At 32.8% G+C, this 21,215-nt stretch overlaps 1 long non-coding RNA gene across 2 annotated transcripts in view; it reads right to left on the bottom strand.

The window, feature by feature from the left end:
* Positions 1–21,215, bottom strand: part of LOC118682385 (uncharacterized) — a 61,681-nt gene that overhangs the window by 20,719 nt on the left and 19,747 nt on the right. The window lies entirely within an intron of this gene.

Genomic DNA, 21,215 nt, shown 5'->3' on the forward strand with positions numbered 1-21,215 from the left:
TTACATTAAACTCGACTGTATGTCAGCGACTACATTCCCGCCTACGGACATAAATAGTGAGTGTGAACACCATTCAATTTCTTTTTAGGTATTTGTGTAATGGACATATTATCATCGGTGATTATACAAAAAGTAGTTCAGCAGTGACAATTCCTGGCTATTAGTAAGCGTATTTCAGTTAATTAAAATATAGCGACTATACTATTATATATAAGAAAAAGTTATGTTAAAAGGTTGAGTGGGGGTAAGAAAAAATTTATAAGATAAAGTAAAGTTTATTAGCGAGCATAAAATATTACCCGAAGTTGCAACCTTTATGAGGTTTCTATATGATTTCAACTTCAACAGCGGCTATCAAAGTATTTTTACTAAGTTTTTTCACAGTTCATCAATTCAAATATTGCATATTATGCAATGCTTATTTAATATAAAATTACTAATATATTATATAAGAAATTATATATATTTTAAGTTAAATATTTATTTTTATTTTTTTAAGTTGAAAAAATTACTTCGGCACAATTATAGTCAAAAATTCTGATTTCGTTCTGTCTGAACTTAATTCCGTTTAAAATTTTAATGTATTTGTGTGCATATGTCTCACTCAACTACAAAAATGCATTAAGTTCTTGAATTTTTGTCGACTTTGCATATGACTTCAAAGTCACTACAAAATATACACATGCATACGGGTTATTAGGGTGGGGCAAAAAAAAAAAATTTATCTATCGAATTCATGGGTTTAAATAAACCACTTGCAAGATAAATTGCTATTTCCTCCTTTTGTATAATTATAATAATTATCTGTATATCTGTTGCATATTTTGATTTTTTCAGTTTTCAAAAACGGATTTTACGAATATTTGAATTGAAAAAAAAAATCGATTACAGGTATGTATTTTTGGAAAATTTTGTGCTCTACAAAAATCCGTAATATAATTATTTTATTTTAAACGGTTAAAATGTTATTATTTTTAAGAAACAAAATTTAACTTATTGTAAACTCTTAATGCTCACCAAGGCTTTTTAAATACAATCAAAAATCCTGCTTTAAAGAAATATTTTTTATCTGTATATAGGTTTATTTTAACTCATTAATTCTATAGGTAAGTTTTTTTGGCTCGCCCTAACATACATACATATTTACATTTTGTATGGTAAATACGGTAGTATAACTGGAAATTGGCAGTCGTGTGACAGAATCCATTTGCATTAGAGTGTGCGAACTTAATTTTATTCAAGCTCTGTTTCAGAAACAAATTAAAGCAGTTTGTGGTGTAGTTTTATACAGATCACTGTAGGCTGCGGTGTCTTCTGCACAGATTAGAGTACTATTTCACGGATCTGTGACACGTCTGTGCCCAAAGGGCAGAGACAGTAAGCACATACTCCTGGATTGCCACTCAGTTGCAAGAAGAGCAAGTTAGGCTAACGTGCACTTAAATCCGGCGAGAGAACATATTTAAAACATTAACCCTGGAGTTTTACTAAGCCTCTTTGACTTTACGGGATTAAACGAAGGTACGAACGATAACAGGGAAAGGTAAAATAGACTACAGTTCGCAGTTCATTCCTCAATTTTAAATCAAATCTAAAAAAAAACAAGTAAGGAAGGGCTAAATTCGGATGTAACCGAACATTTTATACTCTCGCAAAGTCAAATGGTATACTCATTTGAGATTTCCTTGTGGATTGACTGATATTTTCTGTAGAAGGTCAACTATAGGCGCTTGGGTCCACATATTTAGTACTTAGGGACTTGAAGAGTTTTGGTTCGATTTAGACATTTTTTAGTCACAAGGTGGCATACTTTAAACGTATTATTCAGTGGAAAGTGAAAGAATCAGATGGAATTGAAAATGGTGTTATATGGAAAATAGGCGTGGTTGTAGTCCGATTTCGCTCATTTTCGCTCTATAACATAGAAATAGAACGTCAAGCACCGAATTTGGTTAAAATCGGTTAATCAGATCTCAAGATATGGGTTTTCAACTAAAAGTGGGCGGTGACGCGCCAACTGACAAATTTTGAATAGGGTTCCTATATCATCCATCCCAGAGATAAAATTTAATGTCTCTGGGGTGTTTAGTGCTTGGCTTATCGCGCTTTTAGTATTTTTATTCTCTCGCAACCTGTTGCTACAGAGTATAATAGTTTTGTTCACCTAAAGGTTGTTTGTATCACCTAAAACTAATCGAGTTAGATATAGGGTTATATATATATAAATGATCAGGATAAAGAGACGAGTTGAAATCCGGGTGACGTCTGTCCGTCCGTCCGTCCGCCTGTGCAAGCTGCAACTTGAGTAAAAATTGAGATATCTTTATGGAACTCTGTGGATATGTTTCTTGGCACCGGGAGACGGTTGGTATTGTAGGTGGGCGTAATCGGACCACTGCCACGCCCACAAAACGCCATTATCATCAAAAATGATCATGCATAATTTGTGGATTTTCTTCGCACCAGAATCGAAAGTTTGATTTATTTACCGCACCACTCAGATAAAAGTCAACCTCACCGGAGAAGATGTGTTTTTTTAAAAAATCGCTATCGTTTTTCAAGTTGTTTCAAGGCGAAACCAGCAAATTATCGACGTTTACGGTGCACCAATTGGAATCGACAAATTGCGGTCTTCAGCAACACTTGCCTGAACGGGAGCAATATTTTCATAACTTCGAGTAGTTCTTTGTCTTATTGGCACTTGAAGATAATGTAAAGAAAATGAACGCGCGAAATTTTCAACAATTCTACAAATAGCAAGCACAGGAGGACGATTATTACGACCATAAAATGCAAAAGAGCACGTAAAGTTGCAATTGGAGAATGATTATTTTTATAATAAAATTGAATAATTTGTAAACGTTGTTCTTGCATATATCTTTCAATGATGAAATTATAAACTTAACAACAGATCAAGATATAATAAAAATGGCCGAAACGACACTTAGAAATCATATCATTCGTATTGGAAAACTCGATATAAGCATTATACACGTATACTGTATACCTACTAATTGAAAGTCGCTTCTACAAATCTGATATGGGATCTAGTGTTTGCTTTAAAATTTTTACAATTTGTACAAAATAGGATTCGTATTTTTTTTTTAACAGCGGTGATTCTAGAATTATATGGATATCTGAATTATTATTATATGAAAATAGCATGTTATGGACGAAAAGAATTTTATCTGAAAGCTTTCTGAACTGAGTTTCGAATTGTTAACTCTTCCAGAGCCTAAACTGAAACGTATTGTCAAACAAAATGTATACCGTTTATTGTATGATTTTCAGCGGAAAGTTGAAAGATTGCAATATAAGACGTGTTATCTTAAAATTTAAGGTTGGTTTACTTTTCTTTCAAAATTATTTATAAATTTAATTTTATCTCGTTCCACCCTATATGTCACTTAGACTACGCTAACTACTCCATTACCAAACTTTTTTTTGTTTAACCCCTGTCGGGTTTGTCATTTGCCGTATTTATCTTCTCTCTGGCACATATATATACATACATACATTAGTAGCTAGGTATGTATATATATTTCTGACTTTATTTTTTGGTTTTTCAAAACAAGTCGGTGGCAATGCAAAGTGCAGCCGTTGCGAGCTGTTGTTTTTACTATTTGAGCACATTATTTTAAACCATCGCATCCTTCAGCGATAGACTGTCGCCATACCACTTTCTCCTTCTGTGTTGTTTACTCTCCTTTTAAATTATTTTATAGTGCTAGTACACTTCTCATACATTTCATCTGTGCGTCACTGTTTGAAGACTGTTTTCCCCTCCTCATATTAATTTATGTACTTTCACTGACTGTTTGTCCGAGTATATATCCGCATTCAGGTCGTATTTTAAATAGTTACCGAAAACATTTCGAAACTCGGGCTTCTGGATCAAAATACATACATGAGTTAGTTGAGAATCAAATAAGATTAAACCAGTGCCTTTTTTATTTTTAGGCGGTAAGAAGGGTTTAAAATGCCTTCGCACCATATAGAATCGTCATCCTACGTGAGTGGTATACCCACTAAAACACTCCCCCTTTCCTTCCCTTCTATGCGATGCGATGTCGCTTGGGAAGGTCGATCGGTTTCAGCTCTTTCACAAGCTGTAATTTATGCGCTTTCAATTTAAGATATCGACGTAAAATGTACCATTGTCTTCACTGCGTGCTGGACGTGATCTATTCGGTCAAATATTATCCAATAATTAATTCTGGGTCGCTAGATGGTGTTGCGATTAGTACGCTCAGTAGGCCGTTTATGTTGACTATAAGTTGAGCAACGATCGCGAATGACATTTTTTACCGAACGTTAATTTTCGTAATAAAGTTCAGGCGTAAGTCTGTCAAACAATACTGAATAAATATAATATGACAGCTTGAAACTACTCACGCATGATCTGTCACAAAAAGGCTATTAAAAAGGTACATCTCCTTGGATCACCCGTTATAATTGAAATTTAGTTCTAAATCTAGTGCTAAATTAGTATCACGGAATGTATGTATTGCGTATGGGGTATATGGTTTAAAAAGCTTCGTACTAAAACACAAAAGGTGCGCTAAACCTTTGAGTAATATTCTAAGAAACGGTGATTAGGGAAATAGAAACGAAATAGTCAATTAGAAAATTTGAAATAACACTAGATTACTTAACCATAAAGTACATACGATTATAATAAAGTAAAGTCTTTTTAAATCTAACCATTGCCTATTATTTCAAGCTTAAATGACTTAACAGATATCTTATCAATCATATATTAACAAAATTATATTAAATCGCTAATAAGTACTTATATCTATGAAACTTTCCAAAGCTAAAGTATCCTGAGTGTACTTGATTACTTATTTGTTGCTACTTTTTGCTTGAGTTGTCACATTATGTTGTTTGTCATAAGGACAAACTTTTAGAAGCGACGGCTTTGAAGCTCATGAGAATTTCGAACCTTAATACGGGTTGCTATTGCTATCGTTAACAAGGAAATTACTCACAACACCATAATGAGCAACTCGAACCTCCCTCGTCAAGTTAACATATTTTATTTAATTCTTCTGTTTTGTTGTTATTGCTAAGACGTCAAGCTAACAATCGTTTACACCTTCAAAGTCAATGGATATATTTGAAAGTTAATGGTGGGTGTGTTAAGCCGTAAAATTATTTATTTATCATAATCATTATCAGTGATTAACTTTGATCTTGCATACATATGTTTTTTTATTTATGTGGTTCATTAGGTATTTGTTGAGTCCCTCAGCCTGTATGTATGTTTGTATGTTTATGTCACATTTTATTTTCTTAGCCACTTGTCACTAAATGTTAATAAACACTGTGTTATCTGTTATTTTTGTCATTTTAATCGATAGAGTGTCAATAAACTTTGCTATACAAATGCTGATATAACTATATTCAATAACAGCCGCACAGCAAGGCTCTTAGAGAATCTGGCAGCATGATTTAATAATTAATTTCTGTAGATAATTTTAAAATGAACCTGTCGCCAATATTCAGAACTCTTAATTTGGAAACCTTTATGTAACCTTTGAAAAAATTTCAAAATAAAAATTTAAGTATGTATTATCACCGAAGTATACTCAAATAAATTCAATTATAAATGAAATTTGCACATCCTATTTTACAAGCATACGAGTAAACCTCGTACAACTTAATTTAGAAATTCATTTAAATAAAAATAATAATTAATGTTTTCTCTTGCAGAATAACCACTTACCATTCTATTTTAATTGAAACTATTTTGCAGTATTTCTTTTTAGTAAAAGCACTTGTCACTTATGAGTTATCACATAAGCGTGCAAATCTCTATTCAGCATGCTTAAAAGTAGCAATAGTATATATAGGTAAATACGCATTCATACGTATGCTTTGCAACTTAGTTGCTGCTTATGCAATAAAGTGACTGCATTTGTTGTCAGTCCTTTGTTGTTCATGCTTATATATATATTTATACATGTCAGTCAGTAGTCTACTCATAAACACAGTGCCAGATAGATATTTTACTCTGCTAACAACAGTTGTAATAAGGCATCAATCACAATACTAAGCAGCTCCGAATGAAAGTAATAATTACTTATACTTACCACCTGTCGAACCAGCTTTGATAATGCGATAAATACCATTTTACTCACGAACATCAAGATTTTGTTCCGAAATGTTTGAAAATTTACCTAATAAATTGTAATTTTCGCTATGGGCATAACAGTGGGATAAAATACCATACATCAGGGGTGATAAAAGTAGAGGAATTTATTTCAATATCCTTTTTTTGACAGACACGCGTAAGTCGTGCCAAGCTGTCATAGGTATTACTTTTGTTAAGTATTGTTTGGCATTTTATCATGGAAAGTTTTACACCTGAACAACATTTACAAATCGTTCAACTTTATCACGAAAATTCACGTTCTGTAAAGAATGTGTTTCGCGCGAGTTGCGTCATCAGATGACTCTACCATTCCCAAGCTGCCAAAAAAAAGTATTTTTTAATATGTATCATACCAACTTGTATAGACAAGTGCCTACATTGTAAATAAATAGCCATTGCAATAGCATAATGATATTCGATGCCACCGTTGGGTATATACATATATATATATATATATATTTCATATTGATTATTATATACATTTAATATCATATTACCACATAAGAAACATTTTTAAACGTCGATTCAGCACAACGGCTCAGCGTAAATTAAGCAAAATGTAACTTTATAATAAGTAGAAAAAGTTATTAATAAACTAGACAGTCAGCCACATAGTACGGTACTTTTCCGTAGTTTTTTAATCAAACACATGAACCAAATACGTAATTGGCGAAGTCGACGTTCCTCGTTCCAGTTCCCAAACAAAAAAATTATTAAAGTAAAAGCAGAATCAAGTGCTGTGATTTCAAACTACAAAAAATTTTATTTAATAATATTTTAAATATCGGGATTGGAAGCTAAACACAAATTCTTCAATGCAGCAGCAAGCAATTCAACAACTTAACAGTAAAATTAAATTCAGCAAATTGGAATATAGCGAAGGCGCAGAAAAGTAAAAACTTTTTCAAAAAGTCAATTTTTCTTTGTAAAAATCAATCGTTCAAAAAATGATATATATATATTAAAAAAAAAACAAAGGAACCAGTATGTTTCCTGAGATTTTCCTGCTGAAAACCGTACGCCAGTCGAAATAACTGAAAGAGAAGAGTTTTATAATAAACCTACAACAACAATAACAGCAGCAGTAGCAGCAAGCAACAGTAGCAGTAAGGGCAACAACAATAACAACAGCAGCAAAGGCAGCAGCAACAACAACAGCAAGATAAAGACAAACACACTAACACATATATAAAATAGGCTTGCATAGCCAATAATACAAAATTAGATATTAAACTTTAAAGTAAGTAAACTTAAGTATAATAAAATATAAAAATACATATATGGCAAAAGTAAAGAACATCAGATTCATCAAACAAAACCATTTTTCTGAAAACCAATTATTTTATAAATATGTAATGGTTTGTCCTGCAATCTTAAGAAAATTAAAAAAAAAAAATTGTTGCATAATTTTGAGTAAAATAAAAAGACCCAGTAAGGAAAATAATAGCAGACCAAATAAAACTGTTAACTCGATGCTTAGCATCTTTATCGCAGATAAAATAATGTAAAAAAATTGCCATCCTTCATTTAGGCTATTGACAGAATACAAAGGCACTATGCAGGACATTAAGAAATAGTTTTTAGGGTGATCTATGCCTTAAAAATTTGTGGTTCAGCAAACAGACAGAAATGACCAATGAAATGTAAAAATGTATTGGATTGGATGAAGGTAATCTAAATCCTCATCTAAAAACAACAATAACAATAAAAAAAATTTCATTCGGGACGAAGGGAACAAAAAAATACTCTATATCAAAACAGATTAGTTTCAGGGCAATATCGTCCACAATACCAAAATGTTTCTGGACAACAGTATCGTCCACAATCTGGACAACGTGAAATAAATTTTTATGGACAACAATCCAATCAAACAAGACAGCCATCGGGGCATAGTCGGTTAAACTATTTAAATCAAAACCTTTATGATTACGCGAGACGGCAAACAAGCTCGAAATAATAGACATCATTTACAAAGAAGGCAACCAGAGCCCATGGCCGTGGACACAATGAATAGTAGAGGTGATCCACAAGAATCAAATACGAACGTTCTTTACAAACTAGCCTCAGAATCTTGAATTGAGAAACAATTTTATGCTTTGATCGACTCAGGCTCAACCAGAAGATAATGAAAAAATCTAGTTTTGAAAAAATTAAATTACCGGTGCTTGGAAGTGAAAGCACTAGGTGACTACTTTAAACGGAATAAGTAAAACGCCAAATATTAGGATAAAGAGCAAAAGAATTCAAATATCCGGAAAACGCCAGAATAAGATGGTTTTTAATTTATATTAATAAATCGAATGATTTATTGATAGGAAATGATTTCATTTTTAAAAATGTAAAAGCAATTGATGTCGAAAAAATTGTATTAATATTGAAAAATGGCGGAAATCTTCCATTCAACATGAAGATGATGCAGAAGCAAGTTTAGTCATTGGATACAAGTGAAATAAAGAACATCAACCTTAATCATCATCAAATTGGAAAAGGGAAATTGAAAAATTATTGAAGAATTTTAATAAACTCATTTACAAGGAAGGGGACATGCTCACAAGTGCAAAAGCAGTGGTGGAAAATCACAGTAGATATAGCTAGCTCACTTATCTTAATAGCACCAAAGAAGATAGATAATTCATGAATTTAAAAATTCAGACTAGTAGTTGATGATAGGAGATTAAATCAATTAACTGTAGACGATAAGTATCCTCTACCAAATATCGAAGGAATCTTGAACAAATTGGGTAAACCACAGTACTTTAGCACAATAGATTTAGCCAAAGGATATTAATGGCAGTAAGGGACATCGAGAAAACAGTTTTTGTTACCCGCCAGACTAAGTTCGAATGTCTTTCGGGTTAAAAAATGCCCCATCTACGTTTCGATGATTTATGAACGACATATTAAGAGAATACATAAATAAAATATGTGTTGTATATTTAGACGACATACTACTTTTTACAACTTCATTAGAAGAGCATATAAGCTCATTGAGAAAAATATTTTTGAAGTTATAAGAAAACAAATTAAAAATACAGACAAATGAATGCAGTTTTCTTCAAAGAGAAACTTAGTTTTTAGGACACATATTAACAAAAGAAAATCCAGATAAAATTGTAACAATTCAAAAACTACTAATACCAAAAACTGAAGAAGACTTCAAAGGATTTTTAGGAGCAACAGGATATTACAAAAAATTCATGAAAGATTATTCGAAAATAGCTTAATCCATAAAAAAATATTTGAAAAAAGGCAATAAAATAAATGCCAAAGACCCACAATATATTGAAAGCTTTGATAACTTAAAAGCACTAATTTCACTCACCCAATTCTAAAATTCTGAGAGTAGGATAAAGAATTCAGTATTACAACTGATGCTAGTGACTATGCCATTGGAGCAGTACTTTCCCAGCAAAGTCAACCAGTGTGTTAAATTTCAAGAACACTAAATATTCACGAGCAAAAATACTCGACTACAGACATTCTATGTCTTTTAGCAGTTTTAGCAGTAATTTTTTCAATCACATATTATTTACCATATATATATGTATATAAAGTTAAAATAATAACAGATCACTGTCCAATCAAATATCTAGTTAATGAATATAAAAATAAAGGAATTTTCTTAACACCATCAGAGGTGGTTATTAAAATTGCAGGAATAGAACTTTGAAATAGAATACGTAAATCGAAAAAATTATACAGTAGCTGATTTCGTGAGTCGAATTGAGAACTCACCATAAATAAACGAAGGTAATGACAATTAATCAAAAATGGAATTGTCAGAAACAATTCATTCAACTGACAACAAGAACTGCTTGAAAAAATTGTAAATAAATACAAAATTCAAATAATATTGACACATAGCCCAATAACTCAGATGCAAAGACTCCATGGAGGAAAAATAATTGAAATAAACCCTAAGGATGAAGAAGAAGAGAACAAGGAAACATTAAGAAAATGTATAAAAGGAAGCGGAATAGTGGGAATAGTTTTAGAAGTGACTGAAGCAGATTATCATAAAATACAGAAATTACTCATTGACATTTATGCTCAAGAGAGACGTTTAAAATTTGTAAAATGCTCAAAAAGAGCCTCAGAAATAGAAGAAGAAGAGGAATTACATAAACAAATATCAATGCATTATACTAAGAAATCTATGCATAGTGGCATAAAGGGTTAAAAGATAAAATATTTTTTCCGAAATTCAATGAAGAAATATAGTTCATCAAAAACGACTGCCATAAACGTTAACAAATAAAATACGATAAAACCAAAATTTCATCTAACTGAAACTCCAACGAATAAAAATAAGATAATTCATATTGACGTATTCCATTTCAAAAAACAATCCAACAATAACCAAATTTGCAGCAGCTTACAGAATAACAGATATAAACAGGAGAGTTAAAAAGACAATAACTATGGAAAAATTTTGCGAAATTCGGTAAACCTAAGAAAATTATTATGGATAACGAATTTAGAGCAGAACAATTAATGCAATATTTAAATGCCGAATACAAAACCAAATAGTTATACAGGAAATGCAGATATTGAGAGACTTCACTTAACCTTGTTGGAAAAACTAACAGGAATTGAGGACCCTAGACTTTCAACAGAAATGAGAAAGCAAATTGTTATATGCAACTATAACGATAGGTATCACTTAACTATCAAATGTTATCCAAAGGACGCCAAAGAAAACATATATCCACCCATATAACAAAATAAACTAAATATGATAAAACAAAAAACAATAGCAAAATTAAATCAAAACAGAGAAGAATACATGGGAAACAGAGAAACAGGGCCGATTAAAAACTACAAAAGAGTACGGCATAAAGATCAGCCATATTACCGAATTAATCCACTGCAAAATGTTTATCACTCGAATATAAAATGACCAATGAAATTGGCTAATATAGAAAACCCAAACAAGAAAGATGATTATGTATTTAGTTTAAGAGCATTTAATGGGGATAGTAACACTTAAAAAAAAAAAAATTTTATTACATGATTTTTGTTCCACCCCAGTGGGTACGGGGTACGGTAATTTCCAAGAATATATCCATTGTAAGTGATGCCAGTCGTAAGAAGCGACTAAAATGCTTACTCCGTTGCAATAATAAAATATCGCAAACTCTTACATATAGAGACAATTAATCAAAACCTAAACGGTTATAAATTTTAATTTTTTTTTTACAGATGATGTTTATAATAATTTTTTTAACAATAATTATAACATTGGTGGCATCACTTTTGCAAATCACACCAATAATAGAAGAAGTGGGGTTTATAATGAGTGGGGGTACAGTTATGCACATTATAAAACCGAACAAAATTACTTAAATAGTTGACCAGATTAAAGAAAATATCGCTAAATATGGAGAATAAAGAAATTTTGTTTAATGAAATAAAAAATATAAAAGCATAACACCGTATTTCAAAGAAAGAAATAAAAGAGGCTTAATATATGTATATTGGAGTAACAGCCTATAAATGGATGTTTGGATTTGTGGATGATGACAGGCAGGACATTGTCGAACATTTGAAAATTATTGAAGAAAATGGCCATAATGCCATTGTAAACTTAAATAAACAAATATTAATTAATCACCATTTCAATAGATTATTAAATCTATTAAAAGAGCTTATAGAATCAGATAAGAAACAAATAATATAAACCCTAAACAAAATAAACAAAGAAAAAAATAGAATTAAAAGAAAATGTATGTATACTGACTAGGATAGAGCCAAACTAAAATTTTTTTTTTTGCTTAGCCTGAGGGTAAAATTTGTAGACTATAAAAAAAGAAAATTTTTGGAAACAAATTAAAAAATTTTAACATTTAGAGGCACTTCTAAAGTAAATTTCGAGTTAAAATTTTGATAAATTTATGAAATTTACTTTAAAAGTGAGTGGGCCTTTAGATGTTAAAAATTTTTTTTTGTCCAACAATTTTCTGTTTTTATAATCTAAAAGCTTTACCTCAGGCTAAGCCAAAAAAAAAAAAAGAAGCCAACTACTATGGTACATTCAAGAATGTTAACTAAGGACGAAATTGAAAGTACGAAATTGATTATTATAAAATAAAATTGGCAAAAGTAGGAATAGTAGTATATAAAAATTAAACAATAATATTCGCAATTCAGATAAAAGGACCTTCGTTCAAACTTAGATTCAATTAATTACTCCATTGCCAAATAAAATTAAATTATAGATTTGTGAAAAAGAAAAATTCATTACGAAGATTGGCGAAAACTATTTTGGTTACGAAAAAAAAAAATAAATAAAAATTCAAGAATTGAGTAAAAGCTGTATATTTAAATACTTGAGAATTTATGTATAATAACAAAACTACAATACAAAAGATACACGATGATACAATTTTAATAAGAAATTCCCATAACGATGGTATTAATAGAACATTGATAATAATAGTAATGGTGGTAGTAGTAATCCTTGTAAGAATGGCAAAGAAAAAGACAACAAAAATGAAAAGCATAAATACAAGAAATCAGGAGAGTTCTTACAGCCGGGGAAGTTTCTTTATCAGATTACTCCACCACTCCCAAGCTGCCAAAAAAAGTATTTTTTAATATGTATCATAGCAATTTGTATAGGCAAGAGCCTACATTGTAATATGCTCTTGCAATAGCATAATGAAATTGGATGCCAATGTTAGGTATATACATACATATGTATGTATATTTCATACTGATTATCATATACATTTATTACCACATAAGGAATATTTTTGAACGTCGATTCAGCACAAATAAATTAAGCAAAATGTAATTTTAAAAAAAGTAAAAAAATTATTAATAAACTAAATAGACTGTAAGCCGCACAGTACGGTACTCTTCCGTAGTTTTTTTAATTAAACACAATAATCAAATACCTAATTCGCGCTTCGCTCAACTTATGGTCAACATAATTATCCTACTGAAACTACTATTCGCAACACCATCACCCATCTTGAGACCCAGCATTCATTATTCGACCGAAAGACCACGTCCAGCACGCAGTGAAAATAATATAGAGGACGTAGCTGAGAGTGTACACGAAGACCGTGGAGAGTCGATTCGGCGCCGATCCCAGCAACTCGGACTGACGTGGTCGGTATCACCAAAACTTTTAAACTGCAGATGGTGCTTCCTAATCTGATCCTGTATACCAAATAACCGACTTGTATCTTATTGTGGAGCTTAGTTATGGCAATTTATTTGTTTTTGATTAATGGCGTTTTGTAGTCGTGACAGTAGTTCGAGTACGCCTATCTGCAACACCAACTGTCTTACGGTATCAAGAAACATGTGTAACAAGTTTCATAAATATATCTAAATTTTTACTCCAGCTACAGCTTGCACAGTCGGACGGACAGACAGTGACCCGGATTTCAACTCGTCTCTTTATCCTGATCAGTTATATAAAAAATAACCCTATATCTAACTCGATTAGTTTTAGGTGATACAAACAACCGTTAGGTGAACAAAAATATTATACTCTGTAGCAACAGGTTGCGAGAGTATACAACAAACTAAGGAACATGTCTACGGAACAAAGAACAACAAACGAAAGTTTGGACAGTAGAGACGAAGAAACGGATTTTTCTGCATTGGCTCACCCCACACATATGCACATATATAAAACCCTCAAATACTCTTGCGGCGGTACAAAGTGAGTCGTATCGATTCCTTTTACTATTACTTATAATTTGTATATATTTATTTGCATATATTTATGTTGAAAGTTAAAGTTCAACTTGTTAAAAAACTGTAATAAAATCGGTTTATAGTTAAATATAGCGGTTGTGGTAAAATTCTAACGTACGGTTAATTTCTGGGAAAACCAGAAATATACATATATATAAGAAACAAAAGCCTATACATGCTTACCTTTGTGTATCCAAAACACACAAATTTGAAAACACAAAAAAAACAAAAAATTGCAAGTACTTGACCAAATTTTTCGGCAATACCCCTTATGTTTAATAAATCATAAACAGGATTGCGCAAAATAAGTAAGCAAGGAAAATTGGAAAAATATATTAGGGTTATAAGGTTTAAACAAAGGTCTAGACCGATTTCATTCATATGCAGCGTCATATTATTTTTAAGAAAAACTGTCCATTTAAAAAAAAAAATTATACCATAAGTAGTACATGTGAGCTGGGGAAATTCGTGGAGCGATTTCACACATTTTCGGCATTAAACTATCGTATATCTTATATTATACGTTTTTATAAAACCAAACGGAAGTTTGAATTTTTTACATAAAATTTCTTGCAGCTAGGGTCAATATATGCCCGATAATGGGTACGGGGGCGGAACCGAGAATTTTATACTCTTACAATTCGCAAGAATCAAAGGCCAGGAAATTCCTTCAAACCTTATATTAAAAATATGTTGAGAAAGAATTAAGCATCAATTGTGAATTGTCAACCAGAGGAGCGGAATTCATTATATGAAGGTATGAGGTTTAGACCAAGGTATATACTAATTTCATTCTAATTCAGTATCAAACCACATAATTTTTAAGAAATCTTATCCGCATAATTTTGTTAAAATATCACATTTGGTAAACCAGAACGGTTTAAAGTCAGGTAAAAAGACGGAAATCATATATATATTGGGGATAGAGAGAGATATTAATTTTGACATTGTTCAGCTATACTCGAGAACATATTTTGAAGCAATTTGACACATTTTATAATCTCGCAAAGTCAAATGGTATACTAGTTTTAGATTTCTTTGTGGATCTTTCCGCCTTGTTCTATGGTATCAGATATTTTCGGTAAAAAGTCAACTATAGGCACTGGGGTCCACATATTCAGTACCGAGGGGCTTGAACAGTTTTGGTTCAATTTAGATAATTTTTGGTCACAAGGTGGCACACTTTAAAGGAATTATTCACGCAATGTTTTACGCCGATATAGTCATTGTTGCTTGATTTTCATACTGGAAAGTGAAAAAATCAGATTGAATTTAAAATGGTGTTATATGGGAAATAGGCGTGGTTGTAATTCGATTTCTCTCATTTTCGTACTATAGCATAGAAATATAAAAATAATAATATGTATCGAATTTGGTTGAAATCGGTTGAGCAGATCCCAAGATTTGGGCGGTGCCACACCCACTCTCTAATTTTGAACGTACTTCCTATAAAGACATCTCATACTATCCCAGAGATAAAATTTATTGTCTCCGGTGTGTATAGTGCTTGATTTATTGCGCTTCTAGTAGTTTTTAATAGTACCGTTATATGGGGAGTGGGCGGGCTTGCTACCCGCTTTCATACATTTGCACACTGCCGATAGAAGTGATAAAATACTCGTTCTCAGTGAATTTCGTTATTATAGCTTTAGCGATCCTGTATACCAAATAACAGTCTTGTATTTTATTTTTATCTTAGTTATGGCAATTTATTTGTTTTTGTTTAATGGCATTTTGTGGGCGTGGCAGTGGTCCGATCTAAGAAACATGTGTACCAAGTTTCATAAAGATATCTCAGTTTTTACTCAAGTTACAGCTGGCACAGATGGACAGACAGTCACCCGGATATCTAACTCGACTAGTGTTAGGTGATACAAACAACCGTTAGGTGAACAAAGCTATTATACTCTGTAGCAACAAGTTGCGAGAGTATAAAAATGTTTGTTATACCTGATTTGATTGCAAACAAAACATTCAAGCATACTTGTATTACATACGCACATGACGTGCACGCTTATGTACAAAGGTTATTTACCTCATTTTAAAAGCGATAATATACACAATTAACATACATACAAACGAGTATGTAACAATAAATAATAAAACATAAGAAAAAAACAAAAGGCGGAAAAACGAAATACATGTTTGTTATTGACGAAGTCCGGATACAACAAAAAATAAAATCCCATTTATCTAAAAGGTATTCTCTTCTATTTATCTAATATTATCAGTGTACACTGAAAATTTTTTTTAATTTCACTTACTTTATCTTTTTAAATGAACCCAGATTTTAAGGAATCTAAACCAACTCAATATCTAAAAGTAACAAAAATGATTTCGGATGAAAGATGTCCATGTACACCTGCAGAAGCTATACGCTCAAAGTAATGTGCTACAAAACAAAAAAGAGGGGTAAAGACATTTCTTACACAAAATTCATTTCGGAAAGTGACAGTTTAATAAGATACTGTACTTCACCTTCGCCAATTCAGGACAATTCTGAATCGGTATTAGATATCAAAAAAGACAATCTTGACAATTTTTGGTCACGTCTCCAAGCTGCATATGACGCAATTGTAGAATCTGACGACTCAGATCTACCAGAAAATTTCAAATCTTCGGCATATGCCAAATACGAAAACTGCTTAGACCAATTCGAAGAAACTAAAGCAATGATTTTCGATCAACTTAAGCTTATAAAAGCAATTGCACTTACTCCACATCAGCGAGTAGAGCTGCCACAAGCACAAAGTCGAGAGGCAAGTTCAGGCATCCCTCATATTTCATGGTGGTTGTGAACAATGGCCGTCCTTCCGGGACATGTTTACAGCCGTTTACGTAAACCCCCAATGTTATCAAATGCACAAAAATTATATCACTGATCCGATACAAAACAAAAGGTTAAACCGGCGTATAAGTCAAACAGTTCGCTTGGGAAGCTTTTGAATCAAGATACGAAAACGAAAGAATATTGATCGATAAACAAGTAACGGCACTAATAAACTTGTCTAAAATTAAAAAAGAAACAAGTGATGAATTTATTAGACTACAATCCACTGTTTCAAATCGTTTGTCGGTTTTATCGACACAGAATATTCTCACAGACAGTTGGGACCCTATGCTGGTAAACATATGCACCGCCGCATTACCAGAAAAATCATAACCTTTATTGGAGCAATCGCTCTCATCACGAAGAAAATGCCCCACGTGGCAACAAATGAAATATTTCCTTACTACCCAGTACGAAATCGCAGAAAGGGTAGACAAAAGAATAGGCAGAACCCGGCAGTCGTCTCCATTGAACACAGAGGAGAACTGTTTAAGCTTAGGGTCTTAATAGACCAAGGATCGCAACGATCGTTTATAGCGCCTTGGGCACAAAATAGACTACAACTGCTAACAAAACAAGCCAACTTTGAAATTACAGGAATGGGCGGAAGAAAAGTTCAAAACTCTAATAAAATCTGCCCCATAATCCTAATTTTTCCCCAAGCGGATAGAAGAATTCAAACAGATGCTATAGTCTTACCCGCAACTAACAAATATGCTTCCGAGCTATCATAAAAAGTTTAACACCTCAAGTTAGCAGATCCCAACTGCAAAACCCCATTCAAATAGACATTCTATTAGGCAGCGATCACATACCTCAGATAATAATCGAGGGAGTTGAGAAAATTTCAAACACACTATTGACACAAAATACTATTTTCGGTTGGATCCTAAGTGGACTAGTTACGGAACCACTTACCACCATGACAACTCAAGTTGAGGAAATCTCAAATGAATACCTCAATTCACAATTAAAGAAATTTTGGGAGGTAAAAGAACACCTCCCATATCAATCACAACCCCTCAATATCAGTATTGTGAAGACTTTTCAAAGCCACAACTACTAGATCAGATAATGGTCGGTACGTCGTACGACTACCACTTAAACCACAATTTCCTAACACACTCGCCTTAGGTCACTCTCGCACCTCTGCAATACAGCAGTTTTTAAGTATGGAAAAAAACTTACTTAAAAAAGGTGAACTTAAGCTGGTGATGGCGTGTTAGAAGAATACCTACATTTAGACCACATGGAGGAACGGAAGTAAGCGCAAGCGAAAAAATCATAATTGGCAAATATTACTCATTTTACTTGCCTCATCACGCAGTAGTAAAGCCAGACAAAAAAGATCTGTTTTCAATTCCTCAAGATCCACTTGCTAGTGGAATTCCCTAAATGATATCCTATTTACGGGACGCACGCTCCAACCAGATTTAATGCTACTCATTTTAAATTGGCGTATATTCAAATATGTATTCAACAAAAACGTCGAAAAAATTTATCGACAAACAGTTCATAAGTACATAAAGACGATCAAGATTTCAGCGAATTATTTTCCGAAATTCCGGTATGCGGAATGCGATATCTGACCAGTTTGCATACACTACAGAGTCAATATCTGCAGCATGGCTTTCGCCAATTATGATACAAACCAAAATCTTAATACAAGAATTATGGCTAGATGGAACCGACTGGGACGAACAAGTAAAGCCACTTCGTTTAGAAAAGTGGTCTTAGCTTGCGAGCAATCTAAATGATATCTCACAGATACAAATCTCTCGATGGGTGCCCCAGAGTACAAAATCGAGCTACACGTCTTCTGTGCGCCTCTGAAAAAGCATATTGTGCCATTCTATACGTTCGCACAAAAAGCGGCATTGCGACCACAAGCCACTTAATAGTAGGAAAAGTGGTTCCTCTAAAAACAATAAGTCTACCTCGACTTGAACTATGTGGAGCGCTACTGCTAGCCAAACTAGTGTCCATCGCACAAACGCAATATAAATTATATCTTTGGTCCGATTATGAAATTGTACTAGCCTGGTTAAAAAAATCCCCATATGCATGGAAGACGTATATTTTCAATCGAACGTCTCAAATACTTGACCTGGTAGGATCAGCCACTTGGCGACATGGAGCCAGTGCTGACAATCCTGCTGATCCAGGTGCAAGCCGCTTCGCCCTGCTACCACCACTCCCTGGTGGAGTGGCCCCAATGGTTAACAAAATCTTCCGATTACTGGCCACAATCGCCCATTCGCAATATAGTTGCCCCAGAAAAATCGACTATTTCCACACAACATTGGAGGATACTGACATCCTTGAGCGATTTTCATCGTACCCCCGAGCCCTCGGGTAATCGCTTATATTCTCAAGTTCATAGAGCGACTCAAAACTAAAGTTATGGGAGTAACCTCAGTATACTCCAAATACGATACAGTGACCCACCTAGGCTTACAAAAAGCAAAGGTCGTTGTTGTCGCATCTACACAAGAGCGTTACTTCAGCCGAGAAATATCACTACTAAGAGCATCGAAGCCGATTGATAAAAAAAGTTCTTAGTACTAAATCCATTCATAGACACGAAAGATCTGCTTCGGGTGAATGGTCGGCTTGCCAACTCAAACCTAACCCATAATTATACCAGATAAGTCTTGACTTGCCACATTACCCCTAAGTTATATCCACACATTAACGCTTCACGCCGAACATCGCATGAAACATATGGTCTGCCAGGAATTTTACATTCCCCGAATTAAGCCCCAAATAAAGAAGTGCAAAATTCAAAATTTATTATTGTATACCGGCAGTATCCGTGGACACACTACACACCACACCGGAGGAAGTAAAAAAGACCGACGAGCGACCACAAGGCTCTCTTTCGCAACATCATTGCAAGATAAACATGACCTCCACTTATCAACCGTCACGGCCCTTTTTCATTTAAATAATGGTATTCATTTTTTTCTCTTATGAATAAAATTGTGAACTTCTTAAAAACCATTAAAACCCAGTTTGTTAGTAAAGATAAAGTAAAAAAGGTAATTATTAACCAACGTGGCGCATAAGCTAAACAAATATTAAATTTATTTAAAATATAAAGTGAGTTGCTAATATATTGTAATAAAATATAAAGTTTTTATAAATAATGTAAACGATTATAAAGGTTTTTGTTTATATAAAAATACTTACTTACTAGTAGTAGTACTTGTACTACAATAATTAATGGAAATTCAAAATTTAATACCCCTTACCCCTTTTTGTACATGTTTTCATAACCACTAGTTTAAGCCGCTACCTTAAGTTTAGGCTAAGCGATTACAAGAAATGAAATAGAGAATTGAATTGTAATTTAAACGGAGAATCATGCGGACGGTTATTTATTTTAATGGATTTTTAAATTTTCATTTTCACAGTCAATTAGGTTTTCTTTTTATCGCGGACCCCTATTAATAACTTGCTTTCGTTTTTCAAAAACTCTTGAGAATTTTCATAGCGCCCGAGCATATTTTACATAAAAGTGCAATAAAATAATTGTGAATAAAATTGTTTTCGCTACCAATTGCCTGTGTTAAACTTTTCAGTTTTCGACTTTTTTAACTACAAAAATGTGATAGTGACAAAAAGAAATTAAACAAAACAAAAATTTAATAAACAAGTAAGGAATTGCTAAGTTCGGATGTAACATAAACGTGGGCGGTGCCACGCCCACTATCTAATTTTGAACGTGGTTCCTATAAATTGTCACATACCATCCCAGAGATAAAATCTAATGTCTCTAACTTGTTTAGTGCTTGATTTATCGCGCTTTTAGTAGTTTTTAACAATACCGTTATATGTCGCCCGGATTTCAACTCGTCTCTTCATCCTGATCATTTATATATACATACATAACTCTATATCTAACTCGATTAGTTTTAGGTGAACAAACAAAACTTTTATACTCTGTAGCAACAAGTTGCGAGAGTATAAAAATTTTTAAAAGGATTAAAATCCAAATATAGCTATATGTATACATATACTCAGTATCTTGAAGTGTGTATGCTAGAATTTCTCGAAATTACTATCTATGTAAATACACGCATACCGTGGAGTGAGCTTAAATTTCGCGATACATACATACATACGTAATACCTAAAATATTAAAAATTAAAATAAGTTCCAAAAAAAATAAAACAAGAGGGCGACGTGACGTGGAGTGTGTAAAATGTACTTACCTTATAAAAAAAAGACTGCGTTAACATATGTACTTTCAAAATATACATACTTATGTGCATATTCGTAAGTAATCGTACCAAATTGTTAAATGTAATTTACACGAACGCGGTTAAATTTGAAGAAATTACAGTTACAAATTACCGGTTCAGTGTCGGCCACCGGCACCGCTTGAACTACCGTTTCAGCTATCGTTTATTAAAGTGCTTTGTAAACCGTAACAATAACAGTAACCAATTTAGCCACTCAATAAAATAAATAATAAAGACGCACACGAAATACTCTAAATAAAATACAAAT

The sequence above is a fragment of the Bactrocera oleae genome, chromosome 3 (assembly GCF_042242935.1).
Source record: "Bactrocera oleae isolate idBacOlea1 chromosome 3, idBacOlea1, whole genome shotgun sequence".
NCBI lineage: Eukaryota > Metazoa > Arthropoda > Insecta > Diptera > Tephritidae > Bactrocera > Bactrocera oleae.